At 38.6% G+C, this 19,268-nt stretch overlaps 1 long non-coding RNA gene across 4 annotated transcripts; it reads left to right on the plus strand.

Annotated features, from left to right (window-relative positions):
- The first annotated feature begins 14,249 nt into the window (after positions 1-14,249).
- LOC127073782 (uncharacterized) lies at positions 14,250-17,963 on the plus strand. 4 transcript variants are annotated; one of them, XR_007785863.1, is made up of 6 exons: positions 14,250-15,615; positions 15,716-16,027; positions 16,124-17,036; positions 17,111-17,308; positions 17,427-17,536; positions 17,647-17,963. It is a non-coding gene; the product is annotated as an uncharacterized LOC127073782 (long non-coding RNA). The 4 variants fall into 4 exon arrangements; XR_007785864.1 differs by having other exon boundaries at positions 14,251-15,615; positions 16,124-16,195; positions 16,310-17,036; positions 17,427-17,963; XR_007785865.1 differs by having other exon boundaries at positions 14,265-15,615; positions 16,124-16,322; positions 16,603-17,036; positions 17,427-17,963.
- Positions 17,964-19,268: the final 1,305 nt, after the last annotated feature.

The raw sequence follows: 19,268 nt of genomic DNA on the forward strand, positions 1-19,268 counted from the left end.
GATGGTGTTGGGTCATTATGTTCAAAGGGTTTGATCAACCTGCATAATGATTTTGGATATGAAAAGCTTTAGAATTCAAACAAGGCAATCATTATGCAGATGGAAAGATTGGTTTTATTCTGTTTTTTAGGGTTTTATGTGATCACCAATTTCATGCAAAAAACGAAAAGGGAAAATAATTGGAAAAACAAACATTTAACATGAATCTATTGAATGAAAATATCATTGTATTTATGCGCCAACAATGTCATCACTCCTCCTTTTAGCATGGGAGGAGGGTTTTTAAACACAATGAACATTACTTTGACTTATGGATAACTGTTGGAATATCCACAGCGACCCAATTATTGCAGATTCCCCCAGGGATGACGAAGTTGCCAGAATCCTCTTCATCCTCTTCCAAGATGGCAGCAGCCTCCTCGCCTTGACTGGTGTGGATGAGTCCTCCACTCTTAAACAACCCTTGCATGTTGAAAACCCCAGATGAATAACCTATGCCAGCCCGGGACTTGTTGTCTTCTAGCTCAATCATTTTTCCTAAACCAGCGGTTGCACCACGCTCAATGGCCAACTTTGCATCTTTGTAGGAAGTAAATGAAAGAGTTCTCTTCTCAATAGGTTCAGCAATAGATAAAGCTTGGAAAAGAGTTCCAACTTCATCCTCAGCATCTATGTATGAGAAGGAAGACAAATGGCTAACCAGGAGAGCCTTTTCTCCCCCTACCACCACCAGCTTCTTATTCTTTACAAATTTCAGTTTCTGGTGTAGGGTGGATGTCACGGCGCCTGCCTCGTGAATCCATGGTCTGCCTAAGAGACAGCTATACGATGGGTGAATGTGTTGGTGTAATCCCTAGAGGTCAATACTTTTGGTACTTGTATCGAATTATTTATTAATAATAAAAGGCATTTTCATTATTATGGTTGATTAATAAAGTCCCTAGAATAGATAGTCCGTTTAATGTATTAAGTGTGACTTAATCATGAGAACACATTAAACATAAGGACACTATTCTTAAAGTATCCGTAGTCGAGCTTTAGTGTGAAGTGGGATAACATTAAAGCATTAAGACTATTATGTTTGTAGACTGATGATCACATCTCATGGATTATGGATAAATAGTTATCAAGTCTTAAACATAGGTATGAATATTAGGAGTAATATTTATACCGGATTGACCCGCTATGAGAATACTATATAGAAAGTTATGCAAAGTGTCATAAGTTATTCTCATGGTGATAATAGTGTATACCACTCTTCGACCTGAAAGCACTATGGATCCTAGATGTAGAGTCGAGTGCTTTATTGCTGATCCAACATTGTCCGTAACTGGATAACCATAAAGACAGTTGATGGGTACTCCACAAAGCATGCTGAGGGACATGAGTGTCCTAGATGGAATTTGCCCATCCTGCGTAACAGGATAAATGTCTATGGGCCCAATATTGAACTGGACAAGGGTGACACGGTCTATACCTTGTGTTCAATATAGACATAAGGGCAAAGGGGTAGTTATACACATAATTATTATCACAGGAGGTTTTGTCAGATCACATGACATTTTCGTGACTTGGGTAGCAGTGATGTGTTGCTAGATACCGCTCACTGTTTATTATGTTAAATGCGTGATTTAATATAGTTGCCAACGCCGCGAAAACCTATAGGGTCACACACAAAGGACAAATTGATGAGAGATAGAGTAACTAAGGAACACCGTAAGGTACGGTGCACTTAAGTGGGAGACGAAATATGGTAAGGTACCAAATACTTAAGTGATTTTGGGCATATTATAAGATATGGGCCAAAATACACTTAAGTGGGCTTTTTAGCGTGAAGCCCACACAAGTGGTTCTATAAATAGAACCCCTTGGGTAGAAGCATTGTCACTCAACTCCACTCAAACTGAAATTCAAGTAGAGACTTGGAATTTCTTTTCCCTCTTTCTCTCACTCAAAGCCTTCATTCATAACAGCTAGCACTGCGATTGAAGGAATCCGTTCGTGTGGACTGAGTAGAGACGTTGTCATCGTTCAACGTTCGTGATCGCCCCGTGGATCTGTATCAAAGGTTTTGATCATTATCAGAGATCTGCACCAAAGGTTTGAATCGCCACAAGAGGTAACGATTCTATCACTGATCATGCCCATTCGTAAGGATCACTAAATGGAGAAATTTTTAAATTCCGCCGTGCCTTGGATGGCAATTCTCCTTCAGAATGTCCATAACCTGAAAGGTAATCTGGAAATCACTTGGTCCGGTCTTGATTGGGAGGTCAACTTCACCAATCACAGTTTTGCGAGACCCATCGAAATCCTTCACAACTACTCCACTCTGCCTCATGGAAGGCCCTTGATATGACATTTTTGAGAGAGTGGATTTTGGCAATACATTCAATGATGACCCAGTGTCCACCAGCACATTGGACATGGCGTCGTCTTTGTAACCCATAGATGTATGTAGTGCCAAGTTGTGGTCTCTTCCCTCCTCGGGGAGATCAAAGTACAAAAACTCAAGTTGTTACAAGCAGTAATGTTTGCAACAATGCTATCGAATTGTTCTATCGTGACATCGTGATCCACATATGCCACATCCAAAACCTTCTGCAGAGCCTCTCGGTGTGGTTCTGAATTTAAAAGCAATGATAACACCGATATTTTGGATGGCGTTTGTAGAAGCTGGTCTACAACATTGTACTCGCTTCTCTTGATGAGCTTCAGCATCTCATCACAATCTTCTTTCATATTTCCGCTTGGGCCAACAGAAGCAGGAGTTCTCAATGTAGAGGAGGGCTTAACAACAAGTGCCGGATTTGGAGTGCTCACAGCATTCCCAATCGGGCGTTCAACAGAATCAGCATTAGCTTGGGGCTTTGGCGGTGCTGAAAATACACGACCACTACGGGTCAAACCGCTAACATCGGCAATATTGACAACAGATGAAGATGGTAAGGACACCTCTTTCCCATTTTCTACTGCGACATCATTGTAGCGATAGGGGACCGCCTTCTCAAAAGAGTATGGTACTGGGCCAGTTGGCTTGATGGTTAATGCGGGAGAAACCTTCTGCTTGCTACCATCATACTTGATGATAATAGGTTCGGGGATCCGAAACACTGGTGAAATTACGTTGACCTCATCAGCATCTTCGTCAACATTTCTGTTTTGAAGGATCTCAATAACTCCTTCGTCTAGTATTTCTTGAACATCTTTGCGCACCTGGCGACAACCTCTTTGATTGACAGAAGAGACCCGACATCTATCGTGGTCATGCTCATAATGACTATAATCACATAGCAATCGATGCATCTCGACTAGAGACTGTCGGATATGACTGACATATTTGACTTTGTACTTGCCAGGGCAGCCTTGGACCATGTTGACAGATTTCCCATGCTCGGGCAATGGGTTCTTCTTTACATTAGGACCTACGTCCTCGAAACACAAAATGACACACCTCACAAGGTCTTGAACCTTGGTCTTCAAAGGGTAACAATTCTCCACATCGTGGCCGAGAGCACCAGAATGGTAAACACAATGTAATTCGGGCTTATACCATCACTCGGGGTTAGCAGGTATAGCCGGTGGGTCTCGCGGAGTAATCAACTTTCTCTCTATCAAAGAGGGATATAACTCTGCATACGTCATTGGAATAGGATCGAAGGTGACCCTTTTCCTCTCGTAACTCGTGCTGGTTTGATTACTGTTTCGAGGCTGGTAGGCCTGCTGTTGCGGACGGTGCTGTTGATGTTGATATTGTGGATGCGATTGCTGATTGTTGTTATGTTGCTGATACTGCTGATTATCTCTGAAGACAGGTGCTATGTGAGCCACCTGGTGCTGGTTACCGGCGGGACGCGCGGTCTTCCTCCTCACAGAGGGTCTTCTTGGTTTTAAATGGGAGGTCACAACATGTGCTTCTCCATCTTTCTTCTTCGCAAACGACCCATAGCGTTTGGCAGAAGAGCCTTCTTCTCTGGTCAGATGTCCTTCTCTAACCCCTTCTTCTAGACGCATCCCCATATTCACCATCTCGGTGAAGTCATAAGGAGTGCTAGCGATCATCCGCTCATAATAAAAAGAACTTAAGGTCTTCAAAAAGATCTTAGTCATCTCTTTCTCTTCTAGCGGAGGCATGATCTGCGCTGCTAACTCTCGCCACCTTTGGGCGTACTCTTTGAATGTTTCCTTGTCCTTCTGGGACATGGCCCTCAATTGATCCCTATCGGGGGCCATATCCACATTGTACTTGTATTGCTTGACGAAGGCCTCGCCAAGATCGTTGAAGGATCGGATGTTCGCACAGTCTAAACCCATATACCAACGCAGAGCGGCACCGGACAGACTGTTCTGAAAGTAGTGGATGAGCAATTGGTCATTGTCGGTCTGAGTTGACATTTTCCTGGCATACATGACCAGGTGGCTGAGAGGGCAAGTATTTCCCTTGTATTTTTCAAAGTCAGGGACCTTGAATTTCACAGGGATCTTCACATTAGGAACCAAGCAGAGTTTGACAGCAGACTTGCCGAAAAGATCCTTTCCTTTGAGAGTTTTCAATTCCTTGCGAAGCTCAAGAAATTGATCGTTCATAGCATCCATCTTCTCATAGACATCTGGACCCTCAGACGACTCAGAATGATATATGGTGTCGTCTACTCTGGGCAAAGTATGCACGACAGGAGGAGGAACATCAAGGACCGAGCTAGATGCCGGCATAGAAGCAAAGGTGGGAGCAGGACCCTCGGGCATGAAATTGGGAGGCATCCCCCACGGGAATCCGGTTGGCATGGTCGTTGGAGCAAAGTGTGCACTGGCTGCAGGCACCGTCAAGGAGACAATCTCAGAGATGACTGTCCTCTGGGGAGGAGTTGAAGGTGTCGGAGAAGGCTGGCTCTGAGCAGCCATGAATGATTCCATCAAGGCACTTAATCTGGCCACTTCCTCTTTCAGCTCGCGGTTCTCTTGTTCCAAATGATCCATCAGTCTTGAAATGTTGGCTCTGGTGTAGTACCGGTAAGTCAGCTTGTCTTCAAAATAAATGAAGAACACAGAGTTAGACCACAAGACAAGAAGCCGGGAACAAAACCTATTTATGCACATGATGCATGCAATGCTTGTGCATATGATTTGTTTTTTTATTTCAAAGGAACTTTAGGGTTCTATTTGCAGAATTTGGAAGTATTAAACATTTATCAAATGTGGGAACATCTCAACAAATAATATCTGGAAACATTTTTTACACTAAAGAAGTACAGTTTTGGTAACCAAATATAATACAAGAGAGAAGGGAAATAAACATCTGATGGATCCCTAGAAACAATCATCTAAAGCCCTGGACACAGGAAGATAGGATGCAAGAAGTCTCTTCACCTCCCTCTCGTAGGCTGCCTCCATATCCGCCTTCTCCTTGGCGAGTCGGTCATACTTCCTCTTCCAAAACTTGGAAGACTGAGGAAGTAGAGAAGTCCATGCATCATCAGGATTATCAATAACCTGATGTTCGAGGAACTCTATCAAAGCGTCCTTCTCCTTGATCTGCTGAAGAAACTCCTCTCTTTCACGGATCCAAGCACGTGATCGGTCTTTGTCTCTCAACTCCTCTACTCCTTGGTTATGGAGGGTTGAAGGCCCAGACATAACCAAAGGTGTAGGTCTCGGATACTCGTAAGGCATGAGATACTCAGACACTCTCTTCCTAACCCAAGCAGTGTAAGGCTCCATAGCAACACAATTCTTAGGACCCAACTCTTTCCTTCCTTTCCTATGAATCTTGCGCCAAGCGCGAACCATTCTACCCTTCAAGCCTTGGGGATCTTTACCCTCCTGAAAGAACACACCTTCTAACAGAATGTTATTGGGTTTATCCTTTAGGGGGAACCCAAGCTGACGACGGGCCAAAATAGGGTTGTAGTTAATCCCACCACATGCACCAAGAAGAGGTACATTGGAGAATTCACCACAAGAGTCGATAATCTACACGCCATCATACACACGGTTATACCAAGAGATATCATCATTAGTGAGAGACATGAGTCTCGTGGACCACCGTAGACATCCCTTGTTCTCCTTGAAGGCGACCGTCTGCGGTAAGTGAGAAATAAACCACTTATACAACAGAGGCAAACAACACCCAATGGCACCACCACCCTTTGCATTCCTCATATGCAAAGAGAAATAGGTGTCACCCAACAGGGTCGGAACGAGATTAAGAGTAGAGAAAATCCTAATAGCGTTCACATCCACAAAGTTGTCGATGTTGGGGAACAACACTAACCCATAGATGAGAAGTACAAATAAGGCCTCAAAGGCATCCTCACTCATGGCCTTCCCATACATAGTAGCTTGAGCAATGAGGAACTCGGAAGGGAGACCTTGAATTCCACCTTTGGTAGTCATATGAGCACCAACCAGAGATTCATCTATGTGCAACATGTCAGCTATCTCTTGAGAAGTAGGAATACTCTCCAAGCCACTGAACGGTAATTGGTCTAGGATAGGTATACCCACAAGGTAGGCATACTCCTCGAGCGTGGGTAAAAGCTGAAAATCCGGAAACGTGAAGCAACAATACAAGGGATCATAAAACTGCACCAATACACTCATCAACCCTTCGTCCACCTGAGTAGTCAGAAGAGGAAGAAGCTTCCCAAAACGAGTCTTGAAACCCAAGGGGTCTAGTACATAAGATGTCAGATTCCTTAACTCTTTCAAATCTGGTTGTCTAAAACTGTACTTCTTTGTATTCCTTCTTTGTCTTTCCATGTCAGAAAATTTGCAAATAAACCCCTTAAGTTCCTTGAAAATTTCCTTAATTATTGATGATATGGATGCAAATGGGTGCATGAATGCATGAATGCAACAATCACACTCAAGGATCAAGCAAAGCACACCAAACAAAGGTCATGGGATGGATCATGTTATCCTTAATATCAGTCATCCATTTTGGTGGATTATGGTTTACACCTTATCAACACCCAAGTTCCATTGATATTAAGGATACATGAACGGATCAACCATGAATCAAGGGTTTGTTGCAAGTCACGAGCATGGAGTCTTGGTCAAGAACCACCCAAAGGGAGTGTACTAGGGTTTAAACCTGCCAAACATGTTCTACAAGAGGTTCCCATAGTCATCATCCCATCTTTCGGATATTATCGGATAAACGACTACTCGTGTTCCAAAAATATTCTCAAGAGAGACTCTTATGAGTGTAGTATCGCGTAACAATCGTATCAAATCTTACATTTGAACAACTTTCGCACTACATCCTAAGAATAGGCCAAGACGGGCTTGGTAAACTAAGGTCCTTGGCTTCTAGGGTCTATATTGGAAAGAGTAATGTCTAACCACAACTACTTGTGTGACATTATTGATCCCAACATGACCTCCACCAAGTGAATGGACTTGCAAGTCAACTTGCTAAGGAATAACTCCACACAAGTCAACAAGACTATGCCATTCTCCTATCCTAATTGCACTCGAGTCCGGGTATAGAACTCATCTCACAAAGATCACCAAGCAAACAAGGAATTAATATTCAAGCAATTCAATCATTACATACAATACAATAATCCCAAATTGCACAAAAATATGTCACAAGGCAATACAATACAACAAGTATGAAAAGTAGGCAAAACCCACTAGGCAAATGTCCCAAGCAGAGTCGCCACTTTTCTGTAGCGGGGTATTCGTTACCATTAGAGATATTGACTAAATCCAAGGTAAATCATACAAGTCGAGTCGCCACCGCACTTCTATTTATCCAAAGGAATGGTTAGAAAGCAAACAAAAACCTAAAAGTTTTATCGAATCAAAAACTAGTAAAAACAGTCAGAGATCTGGGTAAGGGGGTTGGTTATACAATGGGAAGGTGTTAGGCACCCAAAACATCCTAGGTACTCCTAGGGAGCCCTTTTCACATTTGTAAAGGTTGTTTGTTTTGTGAAAATTTATTTGTGCAAACATGATTGAAGAGATGAGAAGAGAACGTACAAGTTATTTACATTTTGTGTTTGGATGGATAAACCCGTTGCCTACGTACCATCTTAAAAAAGATTAGGATCAAAACCTCGTAGTTCGGGGTAAAAATCTCAAAATGAGTTGGTGAATTGATTGATCCAAAAGCCTTAAGGTCTTTTGTTATCCAAGGGAGAAAACTCAACCTAAAACCACAAATCCACCATGTGAGGATAGCTTCAACATGCTAGTGAGGGGTTAACCCTATAATAAGCATGGAAGACTCATTGTCCATCACTAAGGATATAGGTGAATATTACATCTACCTCAAGGATAACTCAAACCTAATAGCTAAAGGTTATGAAAAAATTTGATTAAGAAAGTGGCCATTGGAACCACAAAAAGATATTTGGATGGGTTATATTTACCAATTAGAAGTACATACAAAATGGTCAAAGTTGATTTAAAGATTCAATTCAAAATAAGTGTTATGAAAAAAAGGTTTGAAAATCAAAAGCCTAAGGCTTAGGTTTCTAATGTTGAAAACAAGTGTTAAATGTTTGCAAAAAAGTTTTGGCTTGGGTTAGAGTGGAGAGAAGAAGAAGAAGGGCTAAAGTCCTAAGTAAAGCAAAAAAAAGTGAGGGATAAAGAAACAAAACCACAATGGAGTTCCTCTCTTGAGATCATATTGATGATCCAAGTAGCTCCCATCCTTTGGAATAAGCAATCACAATGATAATAACCTCAAGCAACAATCAAACAAGCTTCTTAAAAGATCCTCAATGTATCTTGTGTATTTTACTTTGGATGAACATGGCAATGGTCCTTCAATTTGAGCTCTCATAGGATCCCCTAGCACAAAAGCACACACATCAAAAGTTCCATGAAGTAAATCAAGAATGGACAAGAGTGAGTTTAGAGATTTGGTCCTTCTAATACATCTTCAACATTAAGGTCCTTTTACTCCAATTTTGCATAGGGAATGTCCTAGAAACTAAGTCCATTTGTCCATTTTTTGCATAGGGAAAGTCCTAAGATCTAAATCCACTTCTTTGCATTTGGCTCACAACAAACAAAACAAAACACAAGCACAATAGCATATACACAATTATGTGCTCAAGTGAGCAAAAGGCAAATGGCATTAACATAAACATGTGCTCAAGTGAGCAAAGAGAAAAGCAAATGGATAATATGTGCAAGAATAGTAAATTGCATAAAAGTAAAGAGCAAAAAGTAAATGTTAATGGTTAATGGTTAGTGTTAATAGTTAGTGTGCCATAAGGCAAATTTAGCGCTATGTTAAGCAATCGTAATTGGACTTATGTAGAAGTCACAACTATCTGAGGCCGGTCAATAATAATGTAGGCAACAACACAAGTTAGAAGTCTTGATTAGTGAACCAAGTTCCAACAACTTGTCATGCCAAAAATGAAAAAAGAGAATTGATCTTGTATTGGTTTAAGCCTTTTGCATGATTTAGAAAACAACCTATCCTTAATGCAAAGCCATTCACTTGATCAATTGATCAAGATGAATTATATTTGAATCAAGGAAGATTAAGTCTCCCTAATCAATGCTAACTTATCAACCTTCAACTCATTGATCAAAGAGAAAGAAGAAGAAGAAGAAGAAGGAGATGAAGAATGGATAAGAAGATGGAAAGATCAAAATGCATAAGATGAAATAAGATGTACCAATCCATATGTGTTGACCAAATGACATTGAAAGTCAAAGTCAAACAATAAGAAATCAGAAATGGGATGAAGATTGGAGATCAAACAATAAGTAAAATATTTTTGGCATTTTCAATATTAAAATAAACTTGAATTAAAAATAAAAGAAAAGTCAAACTTCAAAATCACTTCAAATCAACCTTGAAAGGTCCAAGTAATTTATCCCAAGTTCAACAAGGTCAAACAAAGTTTGACAAAAAATTTCAGCATTTTTTAAAAGTCAGAAACTATTTTTAATAATTAAAAATGAATAAAAATAACCTAATTGAACTAAAATCTCAAATAAATCTCAAATCAATTAAAAAATTGATGAGAATATTTTTCATAGATCCATCATCATTCAAATAGGTTAGGAAAATATTTTTGTATTTTTTGAATATCAAAAACTATTTAAAATGAATTAAAAATAACAAGAAAAGAGAAAATTCACAAAACATATCAAACGATGAAATAAAAAATATTAAAAATCAGAATTAGAAACTAGAAATTATTTGGAGAAGAATGCAATTGGTCCCATAATTTTTGGACCAATAATAAAAGAGATATGTATTTTTGAAATAAAAGGAAATAAAAAAAATAAAATCAGGAAATCAAAAATGCCAAAAATCCAGAGGCGTCAGATCTGGATTCATTAATTGACGTGGCATATCTGAAGGTAGGGAGACGCGCGCGCATGGTGTACTTGAGTAAACAGCATCACCGTCTTCTCCTGATTGAATCTGGAGACCAGACGGTGGCCAGCGCCACCGTCTTCTCCGGCCAACCTCCGACCATGTCCAAAATTTGCAGATCTTCAAATGGAAACCAAAACGGACAATCCATACATCTTTGGAAAGCTGGGATGATGTACATCATCCCTGTGCCACTCAATTCCACTCTAGATCTCTATATTGAGAGAAATCAGAGATGGAAGTTCTGTGGTGTTCATCATGAACTTAATGGATTTCAAAAATTAAATGCACAGTCATGATGCCTCCATTGAGAGGACTTCAGCCAACACAAGATCCAAGCAAATAGGTCAATAGATGATGAGTTTCGAAGAAAAAACCAGTTGAAGAGCAACCTTGGATTCTGGAAATTTGAGCTTGATTCCTTGCTTTCTTTATCAAAATAGAAGATCAATGGAGTAAAGGATGAAGGTCTAGAAGCTTTAGATCCAAGGATTCAACCAGATGTAGTTGAATTTTGGATCTGAAAAAAAATGAAGAAAAGTGAAATAGCTTCTTTGGTGAGGTTGGGGAATCACTTCAGCAGGGTTTTAGGTGCCTTTAGGTTAGTTTATGATGGAGGTATGCACCTCTATTTATAGCGAAACCTGATGCAAGCAAGGTGAATTTCGTGTGCATGAAAGTTGGAGGCCTCCATGCATGGGCCTGTACTGGCGCATGGAGGGCCCAAAAGCCAATGCAAATGGATGCTGAAATGATTTGGAGAAGGTTTGGATGTGTGGTTTGCACTCCAATTGCTTGCATATGAAGTTTCATCATGTTATGCATAATTGAACCAAAAACTTCCCCTCTTCGAAAATACCAATTGCCAAATCCAAACATGATCATGTGAGTAATGGTTGGAAAGGTTTTGATGTAAGGAACAATTGATATGTTGGGCAAAAATCCATTTGAGGTGTGGAAATTGGTGAAATTTGAGTTTAAAGTGCAAGGTGCAAAACATGTAAAGGCAAAGTTTCTAAATTTGGCCAATGTTCAAGCCCTTCTGTTTTGATGATGCAAGCCCCAAATGAAAACATCTCCAACATTAAAGTTATAGATCTTTTCAAGACAATCAAAATGGACTTAAATTTTGCATCATTGGATTTTTGATGAAAGAGTTATGGGCACTTGAAGTTGGACTTTTTTGCCTTTTAATGCATTTGGCCCAAAAGGACCTATAATGTCTTGCATTATCACATGTATTTCCTTTGAGATTTTGAAATTTTGTCCAACATAAAATTTGAAGTAGACATCCCAATATTTCCAATGCATTTGATCCCACCTCAAAATCATAAAAAATGAATGAGTTATGTCCTTGGGAAGTTGACCCAAAATTAGGGTTTCAGTCAAAATGACCTATAATGCCTTGGAATGGGAGATGACCTTCCAAGCTTTAAATCAATTTTTTATGAACATGAAAGTTGTTGATATTGTCCTTAAGAACATTTTTGCCTACAATGCATTCACAACATGCATTTCATTCCACATTTTGTTTAAAATATCAACCGGAATAATTTTTCAGATTTACAAACAGACCACTCGAATCGTTTCTCAATTATACATGGAATTAATGAGCGAAAAATTTAAAAATCGAGCTTGGATACGTCAATTTTCTTATTCTATGATTCGTGTAGTTTAACTTGGCATGCTCGTTTTATTTTTCGACTACTTTTTTGGTCGCATTTTTATCAGTCTAAGCCTTTTCAACCGATCATTTTTTATTTCAAAATCTGATCAAAACTTGTATGTTTCTGAGAAGTTTATTTCGCGCCGATAGTTTTGGTGTACTCAATTTAATTTTCTGGACACTTTAGCGCTCAACTTTTATTCATTTTAATTCGTTTAATTTTTATTCTTTTATCAAAATATTCAAAAGAATATATATAGATCTTAGTATATTTTCATTTTCATTTTATGTTATTTAATTGAATTTTGGTTATTTTGATTTGTTTAATTCTTTGTATATCCTACAAGATATTTATAAGGGTAATGTTGAAATTAATTGAAAATATAACCCTAGTATATATGATAAGGATGCATTACAAAAGGGGGAATCCATACACAAAAAAACAACATGGTGGATCCCAAAGAAAAATTTAATGCATTTTGCTCTTTTCAAAGTAAAAAAATGTAAAGAAAAGGAAACGGAGAAAAAGTTGATTTTTTTTACTAAAATAACCCAGTTTTTCAAAAAAAATCTCAAAATAACCCTGATATCAAAAAAATTCCCGAAGTACCCCATTTTTAGGAGGAGGCGCCTATCTTGGTGCCTCCTCTAAAATTAGAGAGGAGGTGCCAATTGGATTGGATAGGGAACATGGTGCAACCAATTCAATTGGCGCCTGTAAGACCCCAATTTTGACCCTAAGATCCCTCATGCAATTTCATCATAAGCATTAACATTGGGATCATAACTTGGCATCCTCCTTACCCCTCTTTCATTGGGTTTGTTTTGGGAGAGATCACCAAGCACTATGTGATTGTATCATACTTGTGTCGCACCTCGAAAAATGCGATTCCTCGCGATGGTCGCGGAAAAGTTAATTCGAACAGAGTCGCCACCGAACTTTATTTATCCCAATGAAGGGATAGGAAAATATCGATAAAACCTTTTAGAAAATAGAATGATGGTCGTCGCAACCATATTCAGGTTCGGGAGTCGATTACGTAAGGGGAAGGTATTAGCACCCCTCACGTCCGTTGTACTCAACGGGAACCTTTTAGTCTAATTTGCTATTTGAATGTTAGTTTATTGTTATTCGCTTTCTTCGAGTAATTAGAGTTGATAATAGAGATGATTGAAGACCTCAGGAGGGGGAAATGGGAGGTTTTTTATTAGTGTGCTCGCCAAGATCTCGCAATCTCGTGCCTACGTATCCTTATGGTGCAATAAGGAAATCAGAGCATTCGTAGTTCGGGCAACTACGGTTTTGGTGTGTTTTGCTTGATGGACGACTGTGTAGGTCGGCGTTCTAAAGGCTAAACGCTGGCTTGTCTACTCTCGGCGGAGGCTTAAGCACTGGTTTGTTATGCGCATTAGAAAGGATTAACAATGTCCTTTTGAAAAGAATTTTTAAGTTGTTGGTCGCACGGGGGCGAGGAATTAAGTTTGATTTATGAAGGTGTTTTGAAGAACGACAAAAGATTGAGCAATGTGGTGTACACCAATCGACCAATTCTTTCGAGGAGTAATAAGGCGTACGCCTTCTACTCCTTTTTCGTTCGATTATTTTGAAAGTTGTGTTTGTGGATGTTGAATACGCACGGTAGTGAGGCGTACGCCTCCTACTTGCTTATTCAAGGAATAATGAGGCGTACGCCACCTATTCCCTTATCCAAGTTTATTTAAAGCGTCTTAGTCGGAAGTCGATAATTTGTGCAATATGGCGTACGCCAATTATTCAAATAATCGAGAGATTGTGAGGCGTACGCCTCCCATCTCTTATCGTCCGAAGTTTAATTTTAAGAAAGATATGTTTGGATGATGTATTTGATTTACGAAAATAGTTTGAATTTTGGATTTGTAGGTTTGGATTTAAAGATGATTTGAACTTGTATGATAGTGGTTTAAATTAAATGACGAAGATCCGAGCAATATGGCGTACGCCAATTATTCGAATAATCGAAAGATAATAAAGCGGAAGCTTACTATTCTCCTTTTCATTCAAAATTAATTATTAAAAATAAGGCTTTTAGAATTAATAAATAATTTGGAGGAGTGACATTAATCTTATAGAATTTTTAAGGTTTAAATTGAATGACGAAGATCCGAGCAATATGGCGTACGCCAATTATTCGAATAATCGAGAGATAATAAAGCGGAAGCTTACTATTCTCCTTTTCATTCAAAATTAATTATTAAAAATAAGGCTTTTAGAATTAATAAATAATTTGGAGGAGTGATTTTAATTTTATAGATTTTTTTTAAGGTTTTAATTGAATGACGAAAATTCGAGCAATATGGCGTACGCCAATTGTTCGAATAATCGAGAGATAATAAAGCGGAAGCTTATTATTCTCCTTTTCATTCAAAATTAATTTAAAAGTTCAAAGGGGTATATTAATTAAATGTTGAATTTGATTTTTTTTAAAAGAAATCGGACTCGAGAATAACTAATCCTACGCTTAATTATACTCTAATAAGACGACAAACTTATAATTAAAAAAACAATGATCAAATTAAAACAATGATTTATCTTTACTACTAGTGTTATTATAATTTATTGCCTAAACACCAAAATAAAATGTGAAGTAAATAATAAGATCGAATTTAGAACATGTTAGGGTGTGTATGGAGACTAAGGGGGTATACTAAAATTTTGGCTCAGGAAATCAATGAGAAAAACAAATAAATAGGATGATCCAAAAAAAAAAATGCTAAATAAAAATTCGTTACCGAGACCCTAAGGGAAGGATGAGGCTACCGCCTCTGTCCTATATCATAGTGAACCAAACTACCAAATCTACACTTAAAGTAGACCAGAGAGAAAGAAAAAGAAATTTAAATGAATTCAAAACGCCAACTTTAATCATTTGGAAAATGGGATCTCATTTGGTCTACCCAAAACACACGTGTCGCCCATGCAGCATGAAACATTCTATATATTGCTTCGGGTAATCCAATGGTCACTGCCAGCTCAATACCAATCCAATTCCTACTTTGGTTTTTATGGTTTTTATGCATAATTAATTCTTTCAATTAATAAAAAATAATGGCTTCTTGAAAACCATCCGTGTCAAGGAAACAAATATTAAACCTCTACACATATAAATTTATACCCTTAAAAATAAATGAAACATGTTTTTACTATAGAGCCAAAGATTAAAAATTGTTTTGTTTCTCTCTTCTGTTCAGCCTCAACCTTGAAGCAAACATGGTGGTAGCGACATAAATCCACGACGGCACCTCTACACAACCAGGGCGGCGCCGTCGCGAGTACTTAAAACCAACATCAAAACTCCTAACCAAACAATCGTTCCTGAACCCAAATCTAAACAAACAGCAAAATCCAAAGAGCCAGATTCGGAAAACAAACACAATCAAAAACCTGAGTTTTCAGCTCAAAATCAAAACCATGGCAACAACAATTTTATGCAATAATCATGGGGTTTGCGTTCAATGAGGTGATATACACAAAGCGGTAACATCAAATCACGCAAAAGGAAGTGTTAAATACCAAATCGGAGCTAGTCCGACGTTTCAACTCCGGCAAGGTGAGGTAAATGATCCTTAGGTCCTTCAAGGTTCTTTCTTCCTCTCGAACTTTCCGCCTTCTTCGCTTCTTCTTTAACGATTTGGGTTCGTTTCGGTTTTGACAGGGGGCTTAGCTCGAGCTTGTTGAGCTTCGGTGTGAAAATCTCAACAAGTTCAAAACGGAGCTTTTTTAACTAGGGTTTTGGAATGATTTCTCCAGAGTAACGGCACAGAAATTCGGATCCCTACTTCATCCCTGGAGGTCCTTATTTATAGCGTTTTTGTACGAGGTTCAATTTTTCCTCTCTTTCATGAGCTGTCAAATTGATGGGAGAATCATTCCGTTAGGTAGCAGGATTTTCTCAGAGTTGGTGGTCCTCCAAATTGATGTGGTCCCTCAAATGGCAGGATAAGGTTTTGTCTGTAGTGAATCCATGGTAACCACCTATTTTCACTTTCTACTGCAGTAATTGTCCTATTTTACCCACGTATGATATCCTTATGACAAGTTTTTACTGGTTTGAATTTTGTAGCTTTACTCTTCTCAATCTCCCACCAACGGTTCATGATGACTTGTGCATCACACTTCTGAAATGATTATCAAGGTTGTTTCCATATCATGGGAAAGGAATTCGGTCACGTGTTGCCTATGCCCAGATTGGATCCACTGTAAATTATGTTGATTTCGCTCTTTCTTACAATTTGTGGTTGTTTTGCAGGTTGGAATATCGGGTCAGTTTTGTTCCTAATGTTAGCTTAATTAATCCATAGAGTGGATGTGAATGACCCCATGACAGGGATACTGCCATGCTATTTTTGTACCATTTGTCTGCAATATTTTACTTGATGTAGGCTAGGATTGGCTTCTGCAGGTTTTTGTTACAATATTCACGTATCGATGCGGTTTTGGCCAATGGTTGTAGGCTTGTGCTCCGTGTCGAATTTTGCACTAAATAATTAAGTCTTGATTGTTGGCCTGTTATGCCTAATGCAAGTTTTCCTGATAATGCAGGGCATTTAGTCACAAAATCTTATAATTCCGTGTCGGTATACCACAGTCACCTCTTGTTCATAACCTTGGCTTGCAGCATTAACTTGTAACCTTGTCCTTTATTTGCCTATTGTTCTACTCCTGGTCTGGCTTATTGTGACATTATCTGAGCATTGCAAGATGTATGGTTGGTGATTTTGTAAGGAGGCATTTGTGTTATGCAGGTTTAGATATTGATTCCCATATCCTAGCTTGGAAATCTAATTCGACAGTTTTATTAGCCTCCAACGGCTTCCAATGAATTTCCCTGAATTGGAAGGCAACCAATCAACAGGAGCACTTCAACACTCCAAATATCAACCTTCTCAGAGTATTTGCCCGACAATACTTCAGGAGCAAGATATGCAGAGTTTTGAGCCAATCCAGTCAAGTTTTGACCTTCCGAATTTCTCATGGTGAGTCCAAAAATCCGTAGGCTTTAACTTTCCTGATTTTTCAAGTTTGATACCTTTGTGCACAATTCTTGTAGGTCTTTGTTGCTGCTGATGCATCGCTGGGTGTTCGTTATGATCATGATGTATTTTGGCTAGTGGTTGTAGCACCTGTATCCTGATTCTACAACAAGATCACGTCGCGGCATGCACCTGCTGGCAAGGTTTGGATGATTGTGCGGTTTAAGCCAACATCCGGTTGTATTAAACATGTACATGGCTTTAGAGTTCTGCAGGTCATAACATGCTAACCACATTTTCATACTGTTGCTTTGAATGTGGTTTACATTCTCTGTTAGTGTAGGCAAACCGTTATTGTGAATTCCTGACAGGTTTTGAATTGGTTTTTGACAGGTTAGGATGTCTTGTACGGGTGAATGTGCAACTTAATGGGAACGGACCGGTCATTGAAGATCAACAATTAGACGCTCCTTTATTCAACACTTTAATCTTTCTTGACTCCAGTAATGTAACATGGTGTTTAACATGGTGTAGCATACTTAGAATATTAACTCGTGTAAATTATCACATGCTTGTAATTTTACTAGCTGTTCCGTGATTTTGATGCTTATAGGTGTTTCCTTGGGCACTTTTGCTTTGTCTTTATTATCTCTTGAATAACCTGCGGAGCAAAATGTTCAGGAGAGCTAAGCCTTAAACACATCCGTTATGAAGTTTGAGCACAACCGTGTAATGCTTAATTTTCTTGCCAAATTATGACCTTAGCGTAGTAACCAGTGGAATTGAATTGGAACAGAGGGTTACGTTATGGCTACAACTTGTAAAAAGATAAACTGATGGTTGTACTTGGGTATTTGCTTTATGATGATGATAAACGATTGGGTGCAATTGTATGGGTCATGGATTAAAAGTTTTAATGGATTGTAATTTTTGGATAATGGAAAGGAAATGGATTTTAAATCAATGTGATTTGGATTAGTGGACAACTGTAATATTATGAAGGAGCTTAATTGAAAATTGAATCTTAAATGAATTGGATTTGAATTGGGCTCAAAAAGAAAAAAAATGCGGGATGGGCTTTGACAAAATGAAATTTTTAAAAAAAACAAATCCTCTCCTTGGAATCAAATTGGATCTTTTAATCTTTACTCGAACTTCTTGAAATTAATTTGGAAATGAGCGAAATGATTTTAGAGAAAAAAAAACAAATTTATCTTCCAATAGCATATCTAACCTCAAAGTCAGCTAAAACTTCAAAAGTTAATTTGAAGTTGAAATCCAAACGAGGTTAGAATTAGTCGGAACATTTATTATGACATGATGACAAAACGATGACCTCATACAAATGAATTGATGAGTCCAACTGACACGACTTGTACAACTGCTTAACAAGACACGTGGCAGACCGTGATGATCAAGGTGTGACTAGGCTAGATCAAATGCTTCAAAACCAAACAATTTACCAAGCTAATGAAATTGTCCACCACCATCATCAACCAAGGAATTAAGGTGTTTGCTTTGATCCAGTACGGGCCCTTAAAACCCTCTTTCTTTGTTTAGTAAGATCCCTTTGTTTTAAGTATGTGCATCATGCTTTATGGTTATAAACAGATAACGAAAGCTCCAAAATAGCCCGGACAAAATTGGGGTATGACAACTTGCATAATATCATTTTACTAAACAAAATACCAAAAAATATGTCTTTGTATTTTCCTAACTCTTTTGTAGGTAGGGCATGATCACCATTGGTCTATCAAGTTCATATCTAGGGTTTGAGACCCTCATGACAAAGATCACAACCATGAATTGATCCAATAATGGTTATGAGCATCATATATGAGTTCCATTGATTCCTACATGTTACTTTGATCAAGTTTTCTTCAAGAGTTTGAGGGTGATTTGCCTTGGAAACCTTAGTTTGACTGGGTATCTTGAGTAACTTTTCCAATAAGCTATCTCACCAATTGATCGAATTTCTCAAGGGACACTTCGAAATTCATCATATTATGCATATATGAGCTACCATGAGCCAAGAAAGTCAAAAGAATTGAAGGTTAGCAAGTTGGTTGATGGTGGTTGGCCAGATGAATTCATCTGATCAAAATTGGGTCTCCCTAGGCCCTATATCCTACAATTTTCACCATATGGAAATTATTCCAAGAGAAAAGTTACTCTAAATGAAATTCCAAACAACTTTTATGTTGAGATCTAGATATAGTTTTTCTTGGAAAATCA

Source organism: Lathyrus oleraceus, chromosome 4 (assembly GCF_024323335.1).
Source record: "Lathyrus oleraceus cultivar Zhongwan6 chromosome 4, CAAS_Psat_ZW6_1.0, whole genome shotgun sequence".
Classification (NCBI taxonomy): domain Eukaryota; kingdom Viridiplantae; phylum Streptophyta; class Magnoliopsida; order Fabales; family Fabaceae; genus Lathyrus; species Lathyrus oleraceus.